This window comes from Dipodomys spectabilis, unplaced genomic scaffold, assembly GCF_019054845.1.
Source record: "Dipodomys spectabilis isolate Male_0828 unplaced genomic scaffold, ASM1905484v1 ptg000176l, whole genome shotgun sequence".
NCBI lineage: Eukaryota > Metazoa > Chordata > Mammalia > Rodentia > Heteromyidae > Dipodomys > Dipodomys spectabilis.
In genome coordinates this window covers 6,377,683-6,399,411 of record NW_024870853.1, presented here as the reverse complement: position 1 = coordinate 6,399,411, position 21,729 = coordinate 6,377,683, and the positions used below count along the sequence as shown (strand labels likewise).

The 21,729-nt window shown below is 40.3% G+C and overlaps 1 protein-coding gene and 1 pseudogene across 1 annotated transcript in view; one reads left to right on the top strand and one right to left on the bottom strand.

The window, feature by feature from the left end:
- Eda2r (ectodysplasin A2 receptor) overlaps positions 1 to 7,899 on the bottom strand; it is a 39,753-nt gene extending 31,854 nt beyond the window's left edge. Inside the window, exons 1-2 of the mRNA XM_042694928.1 lie at positions 7,870 to 7,899; positions 2,514 to 2,553 (exon numbers count right to left, since the gene is read on the bottom strand). The gene's annotated coding sequence lies outside the window, so the exon portion shown is untranslated. The remainder of the gene's footprint in view (positions 1 to 2,513; positions 2,554 to 7,869) is intronic.
- Positions 6,944 to 20,666, top strand: LOC122120644 (annotated as a pseudogene).
- Positions 20,667 to 21,729: the final 1,063 nt, after the last annotated feature.

Here is a 21,729-nt window from a genome sequence, read left to right as displayed (position 1 = left end):
GCAATCCATCAATGGCTTCCCTTTCATTCATAATAAAACTGAAGCTCAGTATAGTGAAGCTCACTGTGATGGCTGATGAAACTTTAGGTGATCCCTTTAAATCAATTTCTTTCACACTTCCTATCCCATTTTCTGTGAAATCATTCTCCATAGCACTTATGACATTCTGAAATATTCATTTTGCTTTTTTATAAATAGATTTAAAAAACAACTGAGACTTAGAAAGAAAAGATTCCCTTATGTTTATTTTGAACTAAAATAGTGAATGGAGACTTCATTGAAATTTCTTTTTTTTTCTTTTGCAATGTTTTAGGTGGGCAAGAAACATTTTCTTAGCATCAATCTGATTTTTACCTTAAACAATGGTTCAGCAGGATTAGTGCCATGGCTTAGACAGAGCTAGGACAACAGGAGCAATAGGAATAGAGGACAAGTGGTGCCAAGGGCAATGAACCATAGAAAGTGAAGACCAAGCAGAATGCTGGTGCCTCACATCTGTAATCCTAGCTCCTCAGCAGGCTGAGATCCGAGGATTGTGGTTAAAAGCAGGACAAGGAAAGTCAGACTCTTTTCCCCAATGAACTTCATAAAAGTTGGAAGTGGAACTGTGGCGCAAGTCTCACACACACACACACACACACACACACACACATACACACACACTCAAAAGTTAAGGCCAAGAAAACATGATCAACAGAAGAATGTTATATGAGTGATCTTTGCTGGCAAATCAGGATGTTATTGGGTCTATAAACATGTTAATCCTGTGGTTTCATGGTAGAAAAGAGACAATGCAGTATGTTTCAATCATTTCAAACATGAAGAGTTGGAGAGGACAGAGGGACATTTCAGTGGTCATGCCCAGCAGGCAATGGAAATGTGTAGAACACAAGTTGGAATTGGAAACAAGTCAAATGCATAAAAAAACAAGAATAGCAGTTCCTGGCTATGTATCAGATTCGTATGAATGAACTTTTAAGGAAAAAGGCCTATGTCCACTAATTAGTGGTCTTTAAATATAAAATGCCCGGTGGTTGAAAACTATTTGTCTAGGTAAATGATAACAGAGCTCAGATAAGTTTAGAAACATAGCAAAGGCTTTAATGGGTAAAGATATAATTTTAAGGAGGAAGAGGAAGGCTGAGTGTCCATGGCTTATTCTGCAATCCTAGCTATTCAAGAGGGTTGTGGTTCGAAGCCAGCCTACACAAGAAAGTCCACAAGATTCTTCTATCCAATTAACTGCCAAAAAAGTCAGAAGTGGAGCTGAGGCTCAGGTGTTAGAGTGCTAGGCTTGACCAAAACAGCTCGAGGACAGTGCCCAGGCCATAAGTTCAAGCCCCAGGGAAGGCACTAAAAAAGAAGGAGGAGATGTAACAATGCTCGATAGGAAATGGACTCATTACCTTGCTCATGTAACTGTAACCGCTCTGTACAGTATCTTTACAATAAAAAAATATATATATTAAGGAAAAAAAGGAGGAGAGAAAGGAGGAGGAGGAGGAGGAAGAAGAAGAAGAAGAGGAGAAGGAAAAGGATAGGGGATAAAGAAGAGGAGGAGGGGAGGAGGAGGAGGAAGAGGACAGGGGAGGATAAAGAGGAGGAGGAGAGGAAGAGGAGGGAAAAACAATCATGTCAGCTATTGTAAAGGTGGTCAGGATTAGGGATATATTATTTTGATTTTGTTTTATGAGTCTGTAAATAAAAGTAAGTTATCTTTTTATCTTCAAATATATTAAAATGTTTGCCTGAAATAGAAATAATTCAAAGGTTTCAGATGGTTACTATACTTTTTTTTTCCTAAACAGCACTGGGGGTTGAACTCAGGTTCTCATACTTTGCTAGGCCACACTCTACCCCTTGAACCATGCCCTCAATCCTTTTTTGATTTTGTTAATTATTTAATAAGGTCTTTCTTTTTGTTTTCTTTTCCAGGCCAGTCTAAACTGCATTCCATCCATCTAAAATTCTCCGATAACTGGAGTGATAAGCTCATATCACTACTCTCAGCTTTTTATTGGTTGAGTTAGGGCCTTGTGAACTTTTTGCTGGGGAAAGCTTTGAATCATGATCATATTGATCTTAGCCCCGAAGTAGTTAAGATTATAAATATGATCCACTATACTCAACTGGTTACTACAGTTTTTCTTTTTTTTTTTTTTGAGAGGGGGGTGGTCCGGTCATGGGCTTGAACTCTGGGCCTGGGTGCTGTCCCTCAGCTCTTCAGCTCAAGGTTAGCGCTCTAACACTTGAGCCACAGCGCCACTTCCGGCTTTTTTCTTTTTGCTTATGTGGTTCTGAGGAATCAAACCCAGGGCCTCATGCATGCAAAGCAAGCGCTCTACCACTGAGCCACCTTCCTAGCCCCACTACAGTTTTTCTTTATCAACTTCTTTCTCCATGGTTGGAGACTTTTAGCAGTTAGTGATAACAACAAATGGTCTAGCAATCTCAGGATTAGCACATCAACAAAGCAGAATGAAGGCGGTTGTGCAAAATTAAAGAATACTTACATTTAAACTTTATCCTGTATTCCACTCCACAAAACAAGAGCTGGGGTAGAAGAGAAGAAAAAAATTCTCATCAAACACAGTTTTCACTGTGCTAGTAGAATTAGTAACCAGTTAACAGGGCCATTTCCATACAACCAAAGGCAAACCACTAACCATGAGTCAAATTCTTTCTCTTTCAAAACACATGTGTGAACACACATACACCCATTGCAAACAAACAAACAAACAGAAAGAAACAAACACTTCAAAAGAACAAATTGTAAATTGAGCAAAGAAAAAGCTAAAACATAAATATTTGCTTAGTGTTGGGCAACTACTGAAAAGAATTGTTAAAAGGAGAAAAAAAATGAATTGTACAGCCAAAAATAGAGAAATGCTATTAATAAAAGAAATGGAATGAAATGAAGACCAATAAACTCTGGGCTGACTAGAAAGGGAAAAAATATCCTCTTAATTATTGCTGAAACAATCTTCCCAAGTGGGAGCGAAGGCACAGAAATTATCCTGGATGATGTTCAAGGGAAAAATGAGATAATGTATGTGAGAGTGCTTTGGAAAGTCCAGATTATACAGCACATGTGAGGAATTGTTATGAATGTTATTACTATCCCACCCTGAGTGGAGGAACAAAGAGCACTGGAGAAAAGCCAGAGGCTAAATTAACATATAGCTAATACCTGAAGTCTCTGATTTGCTCTGCTGTCACCTTAGTCACAGTAAGTCACTTACCCATGTTTTAACCACCATAAGACACCTTAACATAATGGAATAATCAAAACTTAGCTACCCCATGAGCAATAATGGGTGTGGAAGTTCACTGACTTTCCAAGGAGGCAGTTGGCTGAGTTGTCTCATCAGGGAATTGGAATCATGGTATGACTCCTTTGCATGGTTTGGAACTGATAAAACTCAGTGAAGGTTTTTAATTTCTGACTTTTATAATTTTTTTGGTCTTGCTCCATATTGCCTCTATCCTGTCCATTTTACCAAGCAATCTAGAATAGCTGTATCTCTCAGAATATACCAATAAGAACAATTCCTTTTCCTACAGAAAATTCTATCAAAGTATTCTCTTTCTATCAAGTATTTGCTTTCTTATTGGTATAGTGAGACAAATCAGGGCCACATCCTTATAATGGAACCCAGATAATCAGGCCACAGAATGAGGTCTGTCTGTAGAGAATAGGATACTGCTGCCAAAATAATTTTTGTCCTTTTGTTTACATGCCCTCCAGAAGGAAGAAAGTTATCGACTTGTGGGAGTTGTGGGGGTAAGGAGAAACTTGATTTAAATAAACTTGTGATAACATATGTAAATATATACGTTATGAACTATTTTTCAACTTTCAAAAATCTCAACAGGGACTCAAAAGGGAGTTTAAAACTCATTCTAGTCTCAGCTTCTAGCCAAAGGTAGAAATAACATCCAAATCTACTTGAACTTAGTATCAGGTACCTCGATATTCATCAGGCACTACATTCCATTGTGGTTCATTTCTTTCTTCTCATTGGCAGCTGATTAAAACTCTCAAAGTAATTAGAAACATATAGTCATGGAATACTAAAGGAATTCTTCAAGATAACCTAAAGCCATTCCCTTATGATACACATGGGGAAACTGAGTCTCAGAGAAGGAATTTCTACAAAGCCACATAGTATCAGAACCAGAACTAGAATCCAAGTCTACTTCACAACCCAGCTTGTCTATTTTCCAAATGTAAAGGAGTAGTACCAGGTTTAGTGTTGATTACCTAGTAACTATATTACCAAGAGTATAATTTCCTATTCCCCCTCATTCTCACAATCTATTGTTTGTTCATTTTACTCTCAACAGGAAAAATTCCAAAGGGTGGCCTAGTCAGGCAGAGGTAGCTCATAGAAGGGAAATAGTGCAGCCCACTTGTTTTGGCTCCTCGATGGTGGTGACTAACAACCTCCTGGAAGTAATGACATCTTACTGTTTAATTCCATCATACACTACAGGGCAATTTCTTTATTTTTCCAAATGGGACGATGTCTTTAAGGGGCACAAAGGGAATAGAAATGTAATCATTCCAAGATGGATTTCTGGGCACAAAAACATCACTTGATAAATGCCTTCTATTTGGTTAGGATTTAGAGTCACCGAAAGGGAAAACAGAGGTGCATAAAGAGTGCTATAGGAGAGCCTATCTGCTGGGGAATGCTGAGAATATGTACAGCTAACCCTAATCTGTTACAGACTATAGTCATCCTCTTATTTTCTATGGGCACTGAAAAATATGGTCCTTCCATTTTATAAACTAATGATGAAACTGATCTGTATCCTTTCCGTTAAGTCCCCAAGGGAGGGGTGGACACATGAATGGAGTCAGTCTTCAGAAAGAAAGCAGAGAAAAAAACATCTTCAGGTTTATAATTAAATTTTAGTTCTGAGTAATGAATCCAAAAGGTTTCTTGCTCTCTGCAGATGATATTCAAGTGAAACAGTAGAGCAAAGCAAGAAGAAATCCCAAGCAGGGCTGCCATAGATTCCTGGGAAGTTGCCACTTACTTTTGCCTATGGACTAGAGACTTTGTTCCCCTAAATGACCTCCTCCATCTCCCCCAAAATTTCTCTCTCTTCCCCTCCCTTTCTCTTCCCCCCTGTCCCTGTACCATAACTGAGTATTTTGTTTTGTGCTACAGTTGAAAGTGTCACCACCTCAATTTATATATTTTAAAAACTCCAACTTAGATTTGATTCAACCCCATGCCATATAAAAAATGGAAGTAACCATACTATTTAACCTGGGAACAGAAAATGTAGGAGAATCTGGTTTCTGGTTTGCAGATCTCTAAGTAACTGTTGTGTTAGCAAAGTGCTGGTGGCTCATACCCGTAATCCTAACTACTCAGGAAGCTGAGATCTTAGGATCATGGTTCAAAGTCAACCGAGGCAGGAAAGCACGTGAAGTTCCTATCTCCAATTAACCACTGGAAAACCATGAGTGGTGCTGTGTCTCAAAGTGGTAGAGTGCTAGCCTTGGGCAAAAAAGCTCAGAGACAGTGCCCAGGCCCTGAGTTCAAGCCCATGACAGATCAAACACTCCCCCCCAAAAAAAAAAAACAATTTGCTATGATACAAAGGGTATTTTTTAATGGACCCAATTGGGGTGACTAAAAACTGTGATTCATGACAACCTTACGTGTCAAGCACTGTTGCATATAGTTTACAAGGATTATGTTTTCATCCTTTCAACATTAGGAAGTGGTACCATTCTCCCTTTTTAAAAAAGGGAACAGAGAGGCTTGAGAACTTCAATATTTTTTTGCTCACTGGGCTTACTATTGTTTCAACTAATTAATTAATTTGGTGCCAATACCAGGGCTTGAAATCAGAGCCAGAGAGCTGTCCCCAAACTGTTTGTGGCCTTGTTCACTCTAGCATGGAGTATGCTCACTTGTTTCTTTCTTCCAATACAGCTGACTCACATTTACCAGATTTTTCCCCTAAAGTACAGATCTAGCTTTTCCTTTAGTTCACAAACCTGTAGCAGTGGCTATCAACACTAGGTCCAGTCAAATTGAAACTCCAGTATCCAGTCTTCCAGAACTTTACACTCTCTCCCTCATTGTGCTGCAAAACCCTGCTCTGCTTGTGTCTCACATGCTCTGAGCTTACTTTGTTTTCCAGTAGTTGTTCCCACAGCTTTCTCAGCTTAAACTCTTACACTGCCTTCTTTACCACCTCCACCTGTTGAAACCAGTACTCTAGAGTCTATCTTAAATAATAATAATAGTTAACATTTATTGAGTGCTCATTTTAAGCCTGTCACTGTGCTAAGCGTGCACAAGTATTTTACATGGATTCTTACTTAATCCTCACAACAACTCGATGATGTTGATGCTATTATTATCCCCACTTTAGCTGGAGTTACTGAAGCTCAGAGGGGGATGTCAACTTGTCCGAGGTCAAGAAAGTTAATACAAGGTGGGGATGGATCTGATCCCAAACAGTATCTGATCTGGAGCTTTGAAAAGTGTATAATTTCAAAACACAATTTTAAATGTTTTTATTTTCTCTTGGCTCGAGTTGGTATGATTTTTACTTGAAAAACAGACATTTTTAAATTTCACTTTGTGTGTGTGTGTGTGTGTGTGTGTGTGTGTGTGTGTGTGTGTGTGTGTGTGCCCAAACCAAGGCCTGAATTCAAGGGTCTGGGCATTGTCCTTTAGCTTTTTCAGTCAGTGCTCTACAACTTGAGCAACAGCTCTACTTGTGGTTTTTGATGATTAATTGGAGATAAGCCTTACATACACTTTCTTGTTCTAGCTGGCTTTGAACTATAATTCTCAGATCTCAGCCTCCAGAGCATCCAGGATAGCAGGTATGAATCACTGGTACTTGGCTTCCTTTCACCTTTAAAATTCATCTTTTTTTTAGGATTGTTTGTGTTCATATACCCATTATGAGTCTGGACCGCAAGAGGTACAGCCTACATCATGATCATTGCACTATTCACAGTCTGACACAGAGTAGGTACTCAGTAGCTACAATTAGTTGAATTGAAAGTATGCTGTAGCAAAGGAGGCGTTGGCCTATGTTACCAACACCTGTCCAAATCAGAGCTTGCAGTCCTGTTTTCCCAGCTTGGTCTCTGGCGGGTCTCTTCTTGTCTCCCCCCACCCCTGCCAGTTCTCACAGCTGCCTGGGCCTTGGCTAGTGTTTGGGGTGAGGCAGGATCAAAATATCACTGTCCTGGTCTGGGCTTCCAGGAGGGGGGAGGGAGGTAACTAGTGAAACTCAGCTGGGCAGGGTGAGGGGGTGGAGTCAAAGCCCCATACAGAGCCAGCACACTCTACACAAGCCCTGACTTGCCCGGGCACCACGTGGGTGAGCCAGCAATTCAGCTTCCCTAGGGATGCTCCATTTGTCTAATCCTTTCCCTCCTCCCCTCCTCCTTTACTTATCTTCTTAACCCAGATGCTCATGGTAATTGTACAAGTCTGGGCATGTTCCCAGTGGCCCTGTGACTCAAATAAGAACCTATACAGGAGGAACAGGCTAGCCAAGGCTCTAAGGATACCAGTATAGGTTCTTAACACTTCAGACAATGCTTTCTTGTCACTAGTAGATGAATTGACAGATGACCACGGGACACCTTCCCAGACGTTCGGATTGCGAAGCAACTTAGAAAAAAGACTTGTGATCTTGTACTTTAATAGCTAGATGCCACACTTCCCAGCCTATTTGCCACGCCAAGGGGGTGTTCCCACACTTACCTTGTAAGGATGAATAGGTGAATCTTTTACAACAGGGTTCCAGAACAAATGCACCTTGGAACTGAAAAGTCACCTCGCCCAGCCGCAGCCCCTCAGCCCTCAGCCTACGTACAGCTCGCACAGAAGAAATCCGTAGCAGCCAGAGTTCAACGCGTATTTTCACATCCACGTGTAGTAACAACACATCAAAGCCACCCTCTATTTCTTTCATGCTATTCTTACTTTCCCCACGCCCCCGTGAGGCTTCAGGGACAGTTATTGGACTACTTGATGTAGCTAGGAGTGGCTATGCAAATAAACTCCGCCCCGGAGAGGGACACAGTGAGTCTAGGGGATAAACAATGACCCAGTCACTGGTACAGCAGGATTTTCGAAAGCTGCTGGGACTGAAGCGGAGGCGGAAGGGCCCAGAGCCAGGGAATTGAGTCCAGCCCAGTGTGTGGGAAGAAAGGAGAGAAGACAGGGTCAAGCGATTGGACACAGCTAAATGCGGTTCAGCTCTTCAGTTTTGTGTATGAGTTAGCCGGCCAGGAGTTTAACAGGGAAAATTAGTGTTGGAAAAGTAAGGGTTTTCATACACATGGAAATGCCAATTCCCAGACCTGGTTCTGTACTTTCCATTTTGTCCATCTTGCCTTCAGAAGAGTGAGACTTTTGCAGGAGGAGAGAGACTTGATGCTGGAGAAAGACTACTGAAAATGAAGGAAAACTGGATCCCGGAGTTATCTCTGACTTTAAGCCAACCTTTTACCTTCTGGGGGCCTCCTGTTTCTGTGCAACGAAGAGGTTGGATTACATTGTCCCTAAGGCTCTTTCAGCTATGACACTTTGGGAGTTAATTAGTCTATGATCTCACAGGCAGCAATGAGGAAATCCTGGAATAATATCCCTGACCTTGAAGAACTTACAGAGGAGTTGGGGAGATAAAACAGACTGGACACAGTCACCTAACAACACACAGTATAAACTGAAGGGCAAAATAAAAGTATGAGGATAAGGGGAAAAGTATAAAAGAAAGAGTATATAGTGAATGAAAGAAATAATCTTCAGTCCACTGGGATAGGCAAAAAACAAGTGTAAGAGCAAATAGCCAAGGTATGGGGGATGGAATCAAGCACTGAGCCATAATCAGAATCTGACTATCTCCACCTGGCCTATAAAGAGGGTGTGTGTGTGTGTGTGTGTGTGTGTGTGTGTGTGTGTGTGTGTGTGTGTGTGTGTGTGTGTGTGTGTGTGTGTTTGTGTGTGTGTCCATACAGAATCTGACTATCTCCACCTGGCCTATAAAGAGGGTGTGTGTGTGTGTGTGTGTGTGTGTGTGTGTGTGTGTGTGTGTGTGTGTGTGTGTGTGTCCGTCCCAGAAGTTCAGAACTGGGTATCAGGATTCAGGCTAAAATTTCTTTGGAGGGAAAGGCGTTGAGGTGACATTGCAAAAGTTCTAAATTCAGCCGGGCGCTGGTGGCTCACGCCTGTAATCCTAGCTACTCAGGAGGCTGAGATCTAAGGATCGCGGTTCAAAGCCAGCCTGGGCAGGAGAGACCGTGAGAGTGAGACTCCTATCTCCAATAAACCACCAGAAAACCGGAAGTGGCGCTGTAGCTCAAGTGGTAGAGCGCTCGCCTTGAGCTGAAGAGCTGAGGGACAGCGCCCAGGCCCAGAGTTCAAGCCCCACGACCGACAAAAAAAAAAAAAAAAGTTCTAAATTCATTCCTTATCTATTCCTCACTAATAGCTAAGGCCAGGATATGTTCACTTACACTGCTGCTGTGGACTCAGGCCTAGCACAAGAGAAAATGTTTTTAGTTGGATCAGGTTCTTACTAACATTGTGATCTTGGACAAGTGTGTATCTTAGTATCCTTATTTGTAAATGGGGACAATAATAATATCTTGCTCATTTGGTTACTTTTTTAAATAAGTTTTTATTGTAAAAATACTGGACAGAGGGGTTACAATTACATGAGCAAGGTAATGAGTACATTTCTTATCAAGCATTGTTGCCTCTTCCTTTGTTTTGCCCCAACCATCCCTTCCCTCCCATCTCCACAACTACACCCCCCCACCCCCGCCTAAATTGTAAAGTTTGTTTTTGACATAGTGTCTTGTACATCTCATTGTTGCAATGGCTACACCTGTATCCCTATTTAAACAATTTGTTTTTCCCCTTCCCCTCCCCAAATTATGACAATATTAAATACAGTGAAAATAGGGGTTATACAATGGGGGAGGGACATACAAAGCAACAAAAAAAATCACATGGCACCTTATAAAAACGTTAGAAACAATAGCAAGAAAGAAAAAAACCACTTGTGTCCTTATTTTGGGGTTCATTTCACTCATTTGGTTACTCTGAGGATGAGGTTCTATACAAAATAGTAATAATGTGTGTTAAATTAGGATAATGACGGGATGTATTAAGTAGCATACAATTCTATGTTATATATAAATAAATAAATACATAAACAAAATGTATGAACATCCAGATCTTTTGACGTTGTCAATTAGATTAATATTAAATAGGACCTTGTAATTCTGTTATGAGGAGGACCAAAGAAAGAATCCTTTTTCTTGTCAGGCACTAGTGCCTCATGCCAGTAATCTTAGCTACTCAGGAAGCTGAGATCTGAGGATTGCAGTTCAAAGCCAACCTGGCCAGGAAAGATTGTGAGAACCTTCTCAGCAATAAACTACCCAAAAGCCAGTTATGGGGCTCTAGCTCAAGTGGTAGACCACTCATCTTGAGCAAAAGAAGCTCAGGGATAGCAGCTAGGCCCCAAGTTCAAGCCCCAGGACCAGTACATACAAATAACAAAATAACCCTTTGTCCCCCCCCCCCCCCTCCTAGGGAAGGGCCTTCTCCTCAAAAGAAGTGTCTTCAAACTTTTCATCTTCTTTTACAGAGTAACTGTGTGTTGTTATGTGACTGTGTCCAGACTGACTACTGTAGTTGAAAGAATATTGACTTCTTTCTGGTGGGTGGATTCTAGCCTGGGAATGGGATTTAGGACTCTAGGCAAAATCAAGTGAGATTCTTTGTTTCTCCGCCTTCCTTTCTTTCTACCTTTGTAACTTGAAGAAATTATTGGACTAACTAGCCTTGAAGCTCTAGAGCAGTGCTTCCCACTTGTTAATGTTGCTAAGGAATCATCTAGAGATTCGGTTAAAACACATACTGTGATTTAGTATTGCTGACATGTGGCTCAAACTATGATCTTCAAATAAAGTTCTCAGAGGATACAGATGCTGCTGTTCCATAGACCATACTTCCAATAGCAAGACTAGAAGGTTGACAGGTGCAGCATTTACTGAGCATCTGTTTGTTAGTGAACAGTAAAGAGAAAAAGTTGGTTTTGTCTCACAGTGTTGGAGGTCTTGAAGTAAGGAGGCTGAGTCTAAGTAACTTCTTACAGCCTTCCTGGTACCTCTTGCTGCAAGGAGGGAATTCTCCACCCAGTGTTTAAAAGCCTAGAGGTGAAAGAGACCATTCATTAAATTGCAGATGCCTAGCTTTAGGTGAGCTGAAGAGCTCTGCTTCAGAGAAATGCTGATGTCTTAGCCACAGGAAAGTTTTGCATATAGAGAATGCTCTGCTTTGGCCTTGATTATCTTCCTAAATGGCTTGAATCAGCTGCCTCCCAGTGGGCTCTAAGATTTCTCCTTTGTGGAAGGTTGAGCTTTGTCTTCCCTGGATGGAAATGTTCTGCTGGTACCTGACCTTGTACCTGAGTATGTCCTAATAATGTCTGCTTTTACTTAGCCCCCACAATCATGTAGTTTTGTCTTTAAAAGCTTAGTGTAAGCTCTGTTCTGATCTGCAGATCTTTGAGATGAAAGTTCATCTGCAGACACTGGCCTCCAATGACAACTCACAATCTGACCTCTGAAAATGTGGCTTCTCTGTTTTCTCATGACTAGATTTGTATCTGATTCACCTTACAACATTTCCAGACCATGATTAGCTCATTCTGCTGCTTTTTGCCTATGGCAAGGCAGTATACCATGGCTGGAAGTGTGTGGCAAAGTAAATCCTTTTACCTCATGGCTCCAATGCAAAAGATAGAAGAGAAAGAGTCATGGTTTCACAGTCCTCTTAAAAGTCACACCTTTAAATAGCCAAAAGACCTCTCACTAGGCTCCACTTCTTAAAAGTTCCTCCACTTCCTACTAGCAAGATCAGATGGAGACTAAGCCTTTAAGAGATGGGATTCTGGGGACATTTTAGATCCAAATGAGAGAAATCTCTAAATCATGCAAATTTGCTCCTTCATAGCTAACAATAATCTTTTGAGGTAAAGATTACAAAAGGGATGCCATTGATCAAGATGTATTGTATTCATAAATTATTTTCTTAAATGGCAGTTCCTTTGTGCCATTAAGATAATTTTTAAAAAGAAATGAGGATTATACAAAAAATATTCCTATACTCCATGATTCTGCATAGCAGGAAAGAGGAAGCCTTGACATAAGATACCAAGAAACTTTAGAGTCTATAAGTTGGTGAACAATTATTAGGAAATGTTTCTGATTAGTAATGGCAAACAAACACTACTTTCTTCTATAACTTGTCCATTATCATATAATAGTAGTTAACCCTAAATAAGCTGCCAGACACTGTTCCACATGCTATATGAATTAAATTTTTCATTCTCACAACAAACTTTGAGGCTAAAAACTTTGGACGCATCCTTGCTTTTTCTTTCTTTTTACCTCATATCCAATCCATCAGCATGTTTCAAAATGGACTCTGAATTCCATAACTTCTCAATAACTTCACTGTAACAATTCTGATAAGCAACCACTTATTGTGGATCTCCTTTATTCTTTTAATTGCCCCATACTAGTGAATTCTCAGCCTAAAAGCCAAAGTAGTCCTTTGAAAATATAAGTCTTCCCGGATGCCTCTAATACTAGCTACTCAGGAGGCTGAGATATGAAGATGAGGATTTGAATCCAGCCCAGGGAAGGAAAGTCTGTGAGACTATTATCTCCAATTAACCAGAAAAATACCAAAAGTAGAGCTGTGACAAACAGTAGAGCACCAGCCTTAACTGAAAAAGATAAGAGATGGCACCTAAGCCCTGAGTTTAAGCCCCAATACCAACATGAAGAACAAAAAAAGAAAAAGAAAGAAAGGAAAGAGGGAAAGCAGGAAGGAAGGAAGGAAGGAAGGAAGGAAAGAAACTGTTTCCAAAATATCCTACTGGCTGTCTTCTTATACATAGAAAAATGCAAACTCCTTAACTACAATTAATCCTACTCTATGCCAAATATGTGTCCATATATCTCTGATTTCATCTATGACTATTTTCATACACAATTATCATAGCTTCCTTGCTGTTTCTCCTAAAACTCAAAGCATGATCCAGGTTGTATCTTTGTGGTTGCTTGTCCTTCAACTTGGAAAATTCTCCTCAGCCTCCCTCTGCATCTATCTTCACACATGTGTCCTTTACTTCTCTATATATCCACTTGAATATTTCCTTATCAGAAATGACTTTCCTCAATACCCTGATATAAGCTAATTTCAGCATCAGGGCTTTTTGGACTTCACTGAGTAAGTGAGCTTTTCCATGGCAGTAGCCTCAAATACCTCAGGTTGAATGTAGCAAGGGGTAAAGTTATGGCTCTCAGCTCTGCTCTGAACAATGGTGCTACTCCAGTTCTGTAGGCAGTCAGAACGGAGGTTGGGTTAATTCATTTCTCAAAGATTTCTCTGAAGTACCTCTTTTCAGGATGAGCAAAAGTTACTTCAAAAATCCAAACACAGCAATCTCAGGTAAAGGGATTCGTTAGTTATATTTTACTGATGGAACCAACTTTACTTACCTGATAACAGGATAGATGAGTTCAGCCTCCCCTCTACCTAACTCTGCAGCAAAAGTGATTATTCTAGGTAAGAAATTATTCTGGTAAGAAATTAGGAGATCCCTAGTGCAAGTCTTGAGCTCTTCTCAGAGGTTTCCTAGGGTCTTTCATGGGATCACCAGCCTTAGCTAGGTCATGGAGAAGACAGAATAGGCTCTAATTCTAAGGTAAAATGCAGATAGGTTGATCTCTTATGAGAAGACCTCATGTGTATTCAGTCACAGTAGGCCTCTCTGTGGAGTGTGGAAAGAAGGAACAGAAACAACATCCAAAATATCAAGATATGTTAGGGCCTGCAAGAGAGCCCCTTTGGACTTTTGCTACTTCTAGTGTAATTCCTAACTACAGGATTAGGTTTCTGGTACCCTTTTGTCAGCTTGTTTGAGTCTTCTAGATCAGAAAGCTGGGGTACAAGAAAGTTCCTTCAAACCATGGGATTTTCCAATTTCATCGGAGCTCTAGCATAGTTCATTATTCTTGTCTCATTCTTATTTATTTATTTATTTATTTTTATTTTTTGTGAACACACTGTACAGAGGGGTTACAATTACATGGGCAGGTTAATGCATACATTTCTTATCAAGCATTGCAGCCTCCTCCTTTGTTTACCCTTCACATCCCTTCCCAGCCTCCCCCCCCACCCCTCCACCCAATCCTCCACGCTTCCCCCCCACCACCAAGATTGTAACGCTCGTTTTTGACATGACAACTTGTACTTCTCATTGTTGCAACAGGTCCACCTGTATCCTTAAACGACTTGTTTTTCCCCATCTCCTCCACAAGTTATACTGACATCAAATATAGTGAAAGCAGGGGTTATACTGTGGGGGAGGGACATACAAAGCAACAAAGAGATAATCTTATAAATGCGTTAGAAACACATGCATGAAAGGAAAAACAACATTAAAATACATATCTAAGGGTTCATTTTCCTAACATCACATTATCTGACCTTGTCCGATTGACTCATACATATACTAGATATTGCAAATAAGGGAAACCATGGGACCTATGTTTCTTTGGGCCTGGCTTACTTCACTTAATAAAATTTTTTTCCAAGTCTTTCCATTTCCTAACAAATGGGGCAATGTCATTCTTTCTGATGGAGGCATAGAATTCCATTGTGTATATATACCACATTTTCTTGACCTATTCATCTACTGAGGGGCATCTGGGCTGGTTCCATATCTTAGCTTCTCTCATTCTTAATCATGTTCCCTTCCACTTGACCAAAATGCCTGTTTCAAACTCCTTCCACAGTCAAGCTCCAATGCAACTCTCAAAATTCCTAGCAGATGATTTCACTTCCAGTTTCCTGAGAACATAAAAAAGCAGTGACCTCCTACCTTCAAGTTCATCCTTGTTGTTGCTTCAGATCTTCAGGTCCTAAACTAATCTCTCCATCTGTGTTCACTCCTCCTGTCTGTTCTACTTTCCTTTTATTATATCTTTATAGTGACTTCTCCTCAGGGTCCTTCCTATGACTTCTGCCTTTTATTTCTGAGCCAACATTCTGGAGAAAGTTTTCCAAAGTTTTTGCTTTCATATCCTCATCTCTCTGTCATTTCTAATCTCACCCCATTCTGCTTTTCTGAGAGTTACTCGTGAATATCTTGCTATCCAACCTATTAGAATTCATTACAACATAAAAATTATTTGGCTCTTTTCCTTGTTGACTCTTTTCCATTGACTTTGATGAATATCGTCTGTTTTGTTTTGTTTTAATTTTATTTTATTGTAAAGATGCTGTACAGAGAGGTTACAGTTACATGAGTAAGGTAATAAGTACATTTCTTGTTGAGAATTATTACTCCCTCCTTTGTTGTTCTCCAACTATCTCTTCTCTCCCCACCTCCCTCACTCCTCCCCCTGCCCCTGAATTTGTAAAGTTAATTTCCAATATACTGTCTTGTGGGTATCACTTGTCCCTTTGGTCTTTTGCTTCTTTCTAATGTCTCTCACTCATATGTAAAGCTATGTGATAAGCACGTTCTATGTACTTTTCACCCAAAACATCACCTAGAGCAAATTAAGTACTCAACATATTTTTACATATTTTGTAATGTATATCAATGTACCTGTAGAATGAACAAATTAATAAATGATTGGGTGGGTGGGATTAAGGAATTAAATTCTGGCATTTAATTCATTCTTCTGTAATGAGCTCCTATGACTCAAGGAGATTACTATACAAAAAGATGCCAAAAATAATTGTAAAATACAAACAAAGGAAAAACAGCTGGGTGCTGGTAAGTCATACTTGTAATCCTAGCTACTCAAGAGGCTGAAATCTGAGGACTGTAGTTCAAAACCAGCCCACCAGGCAGGAAAGTCCATGAGACACATCTCCAATTAACCAGCAAAAATCCAAAAGTAGAGCTGTGGCTCAAGTGGTAGAGTGCCAACCTTGAGTGAAAAAAACTAAGGGATAGTGCCTAAGCCTTGAATTGAAGCCCTGGTATAGGCACACACACACACACACACACACATACACACACACACACACACACACATATTTATATTTATATATACATATACACACATACACACACATATATGCCCTCTCTCTCTCTCACCCTCCCCACACAAAGAAATGAAAAGGAAAGACAAAGAAAAAGAAAGTGAATATTAGGGAACATATTTAAAATAAAAACAACTAGAATTTGACCAACCCTCTACATCAAGCTCTGTGCTAAATGTTCTGTATGCAATATCTCATCTAATCATCCCAATAACTTTATGAGTTACTGTTATACAACTCCTATTCAATAAATAAGGGAATGGAAGCACAAAGCTGACAAGTTTTCCATGATACCATAACACATAAGTGGCAATTGACTTATATCTGTCAAGAATAATGTATGCCACACTCAAAGTACAATCCTTTCCCTCTGAATCAGAGGTTCTTCCCATACTCTTTGAAGACTCTTCTAAATGACTTTTTCTTAATATTCCTACTCTGTGCTGAACTGTCAGTCCACAAAATGGATAGATAAAACAGATGGCATTAGGCATTTAAACCCTCTACCTCTGTCCATTAAAGGTGTAAGGATCTCTCTCTGTCTTTGTTCTATCTCTTTCTCTCCCTCTTCACCCATCCTGACCTTTCCTCTTCAAGAAGAACATGGGAGAATAGGCTTCTTCTCCTCCCCTCTTCCCTGTGAAGCATGCTCCATGAATTATCTTCATCATCTCTGGTATTAGTGTAATTTATGTTCTGCAACATTTCCACCTCTGAACACACAAACATATTTGAATTTCTCCCATTGAGACATTAAACCAAACCCATCTCCACACTGGTTTTTTCTTAAATAACAGTTTCATCTCCTTTCTCAGTTACTTCTGGCCAGAGAAGTCTGCACTCACTGTTTCCATCTCTTCCCTGGCCATTAGGTCCCCAACCAATTGTAATCTGGCTTCTGTTCCCTTTTCCAAGCCACAGGAAACCACTTTACTGCCAACTTTTAGGGAACATTTTCACTAGTTTTCTTCTTTATCTACAGTTTTCCCCAATGTTATTCACTCTTTTTCTTGGGGAAATATTCTTTCTTGTATTGGAAAAAATAACCCAGTCTCCTGGTTTCCTCTGTTTTTCTTACCCCTCCTTTTCAGATTGAGTCACTGGATCTTCTCATTTCATTCCATGAAAATTGGGTGAAGCTAGGTCCCTCACAACGTTTTATACACATGAACTCATTTATCTCATAGAACAACCCTTTTCAATATGTATCTTGTTTCCTTGTTTTACACAGGAAGCAACTCAAGATCAGAGAAGTAGTAGACTGAAATGTCCAAGGACACAAGTATAAAATCAATCCAGAATGTAAGCCACCAATTTACTCCTAAGAATACCACACCATATTGTCTTTCTCCAAAAAATAAGGAGTAGAATGGCTTGAGATTCTGTATTGAAATTCTAGATATGAAAACTTAATGTCTCCAAACCTTAGAACCTGCAGCTATGAACAGAAATCTTTCATCATTAATCTCCTAGATACCAGGAAACTTTGCAGGCTTTTTAACCCAATTCCAGACTTACACATCACTAATGATCATATATTCAGATAATGATGATAATAATGCTATGGTTATTAAGCTTTTGCCACTTTGCTATGGTCTGAATATCTGTCTCTTTCCAGGCTTCCTATGTTGAAAACTCACCTCAATAGTAAGGTATTTGTAGTTGGGCCATTGGGAGGAAATTAGAACATAAAGGAAGAGATTCATATAAACTACAAAGATCCTTTGTACATTCCATGATGTGAGGATACAACAAGAAAGGTATTTGAGTAGATGTTCATATGGCAGTTAACATGCTACAATTTTTTTTTTGGTGGCAGTCCTGGGGCTTGAACTCAGAGCCTGGACACTATGTCTGAGCTTCTTTTGTTCAAGGCTACCACTTGACCAAAGTACTACCTCCAGGTTTTTCTGTTTATGTGGTACTAAGAAATTGAACCCAGGGCTTCATGCGTGCTAGGCAAGCACTGTACCATTAAGCCACATTCCCAGCCCATGCTAGGATTTTGATCAAACACTTTCTGCCCCATACAACCATGAGCAATAAATTTGTGTTGTTAGAAATCCACTTAGTTTATAGCAGTCAGAATAAACTAAGACACCCCTGATTTTCCTACAATTTAATTTAATCTACTTCTTGTCATTACTTCCACTTTTTGTTTGTTTTTATGTGATTCAACCTTCTTTGAAAGAATGTAATTTCTGTAATCCCAGATACTTGTAATGATGAAAAATGGATGATGAAACTTCAGACCAGCCCAGGCAGAAATGCTCTCCAAATGCCTTCTTAATCCTACAACATGGCACAGGGGCATACACTGTCATGCGTGCATAAGTGGGAGATTGAGAATGGGAGGATCATGGTTCCAGGAAAGCCTGGAAAAAACACACATGGATGATATTCTCTCTCATCAGAAGGAAGCTGGATGGGATAATATCCATCTGTGATCCTAACAATGGCAAGAAGCTTAAAAAAGTCAGATTGCAGGATGGGCATCTGCCTGGACAGGAAGTACAACTTTGTATGTATATAAAAGTAGTGTTGGAGGAATAGCACAGAACTAGAGAGCCTGCCTACCAAGCAAAAAGCCCTGAGTTCAAATAGCAGTACCTCAAAAGAAATAATAATAAAGTAATTTGCCCGAGGCATAGAGCCAAATCAATATTTTCTCTACATATTCCTTCAATAGTCATAGCTCCTTAAGGTGAGCACACAGTGACGAGAAGTCTCTGTAACTCTGACTCCTCTATGTACACAGTTAATAATAATAATGTTAGGCAGGTACTAGTGACTCCAGCCTGCAATCTGAGCTACACAGGAGGCTGAGCTCTGAGTATCAAAGTTCAAAGCCAGTCCAGGCAGGAAAATTTGAGGGACTAGAATCCCTAATTAACCACCAAAAAGAAGTGAAGCTATGGCTTAAGTGGTAGAGTGTCAGTTTTGAGCAAAATAGCTAAAGGACAGCATCCAGGCACAGAGTTCAAGCCCCAGCACCAGCACAATAATTATAATATTATAATATATAATAATTATTAATGCATATAATAGTACAGATTATATGTATTATTATAGATGCTACATTATATAAAATAAATAAGATATATATGTAATATATAAAATACAATGTATATTATATTTTATATGTAAAATATAATCTGTTTAATATATACTATATAGCTATTCCAGAAACTGTAGGCAGGAAATAGCAACAGGTTGGCCTTGGGAAAAAAAATGAGAGTTATGTCAAAAGAACTAAAGCAAGGCTTGAGGAATGAGTAAAGTGGTAGAGTATCTTCTTAAAAAGTGCAAAGCCCTGACTTCAAGCCCCAGTACTGACAAAACTTTAGAAAATAATGTGGAGACATAGCCACTGTATCTCATTTGATGTTAACATGGCAAGGTGATAATACTATTATATAAACTTACTAATTAGAAAAGGCAGAATATCTATGTGTTCGATGATTGCTATATACAGGCACTATACTAGGCAATTTATATAAATTATTTTTGAGTATGTCAATGATTAGCTTCATTTTAAAAGTATCAAATGGAAATGACATTGGCAAAATGATAGAATAGGATTTGCCAATTTGCAAACCTAGCCTGACACAAAAATAACCTCTAAGAGCAAAAAGATCCAGGTGAAAGATTGTATGAACAGAAATAAGAAAATATACATTGAGGGGAACAACAAAATTGTGAGACAAAGGAACAAAAGGCAAACCAATGCAACAGCAATACTCACAAAGCATGCTGGAAATTAAGTTTACAACTTGGTGGTCGGGGGGGCATTGAGAGGGTGGAATAGTGGGAGGAAGTCAAGGGGGGGGTAACACTGTTTGAGGAGTCCACTTCGAGCTGGCCAGGCAGCACAAATCCTTCATCATCTTGACCAAGGAGATTGATTCCCTCTGTGTCAAAATGAAAAGGAGAGAGAGGCCGTCTGAAGGATCAAAACATAATTCTTAGTCTAGATGCAGGGGTGGGGAACAACAATGATGCGACTCTGGTCTTTGGTGCCAGAAATATCCACTGGGTGTTGGATTCGGCCATTCAAAGAAGGTTTGAAAGGCTCATTTACATCCCTTTACCAGAAGAAGCTGTGAGCACACAGATGTTTCCATTGCATCTGGAGAGCATGTCCCACAACCTCACAGATGCCAACATCCATGAGCTGGTCTGAAAGCCAGAAAGCTACTCTGGTACAGACATCAAGATCATCATGCGGGATTTCCTCATGCAGCCTGTCCAGAAAGTGCAGACAGCAACACATTTCAAGCAAGTCTGTGACAATTCCCATACCAACCTTAGCATTGTGATGGACTACCTCCTGATTCCGTGCTACCCGAACACCCCGGAGCCATAGAGATGACCTGGATGAACATCCCTGGTGACGAGCTTATAGAATCTGTGGTTTGCATATCAGAAATGCTCCAGTCTTTGGCTACCGCCTAACCCACGGTGAATGCGGACAACCTCCAGAAAGTGAAGAAATTCTCAAAGGGCTTTGGACAAGAGATTTAAATGTGAAGGCAGGAAGTCGTAGCAGATCCTGTGACCTGGTGGGGAGCCTAGGCTGGCCTTGAGGTCACTGTAAAAGACCTGACCAATAATTTACCTGGGACCTCATTTTATTCTGGAATTTAGCCTCTGACCTACTGCAGTCCTAAAGCCAGGAAATTCCAGCAGAAAGCTAAGTACAAACAGTCCTTGAAAAACTTCAGATGATGCTTTCCTAAGATAAGCTGAAGGTCGAATTGTCTGAGATTCCTGACAGCCCTCACCTAGGAGTGGTGACCAATATCTACCCAGAAAGTCCTGCAGTTCTGCACGTACTCCCTTGCACCACCCTTGAGACTTTAACCAATAATTTTAAAGTGCATCAACCCCTTGATCTGACCAATAACCCTCTCTAGATTCCTTCCTGCCACTGAACACGCAAATCATGTTTTAGACATGCTTTATGATTCTCCCGCAGTGTGTGTTGATTTGTCAAGGAATGGTATGATGAGTGCAAAGCCCCAGCCTTTCCCCCAAAAGTGTATAAAACTGTTGCAAACCCTAGGCTCCGGGCCTCTCAGCGTTACCAGTTGTTTGCTGTGTGCGCAGAAGACCGAGCTAGCTTGCAATAAATACCTCACTGCTGACTACATCGATCTTGGTTTCTGGTGGTCTTTTTGGGGTCCTGAACTCGAGCATTTTAAGTGGGGTTCGTCCAGCATCCCCCTTATAAGCCCACCCAGACGCCCGATCGAGAGGTGGTGAAAACCCGGCCGGATAATTGAGGCATTGCCGATTTGTAATTTTCTGTACTCTGGTTTGCCCGCAGATTCTGGTTTTGGTCGGCAGACCGCCCTGGTGGACACAATGGAGGGACATGGATGGAATCCCCTCATTTTGATAAGGCAAATCAGGTTGCTTCCGCGGCTCGTCCTCTGGAGGGACGTGGAATCCCTTTATTTGGAATGCCGACGTCTTTTGGTCTCTGGTTGACAATGCACATTGCACAGCGCATTCTATGTTATTTGTGTTTGTTTCCATTGTCCTGTCCACTCCTACCCCTGACTCTTGCAGGTTATGAATTACC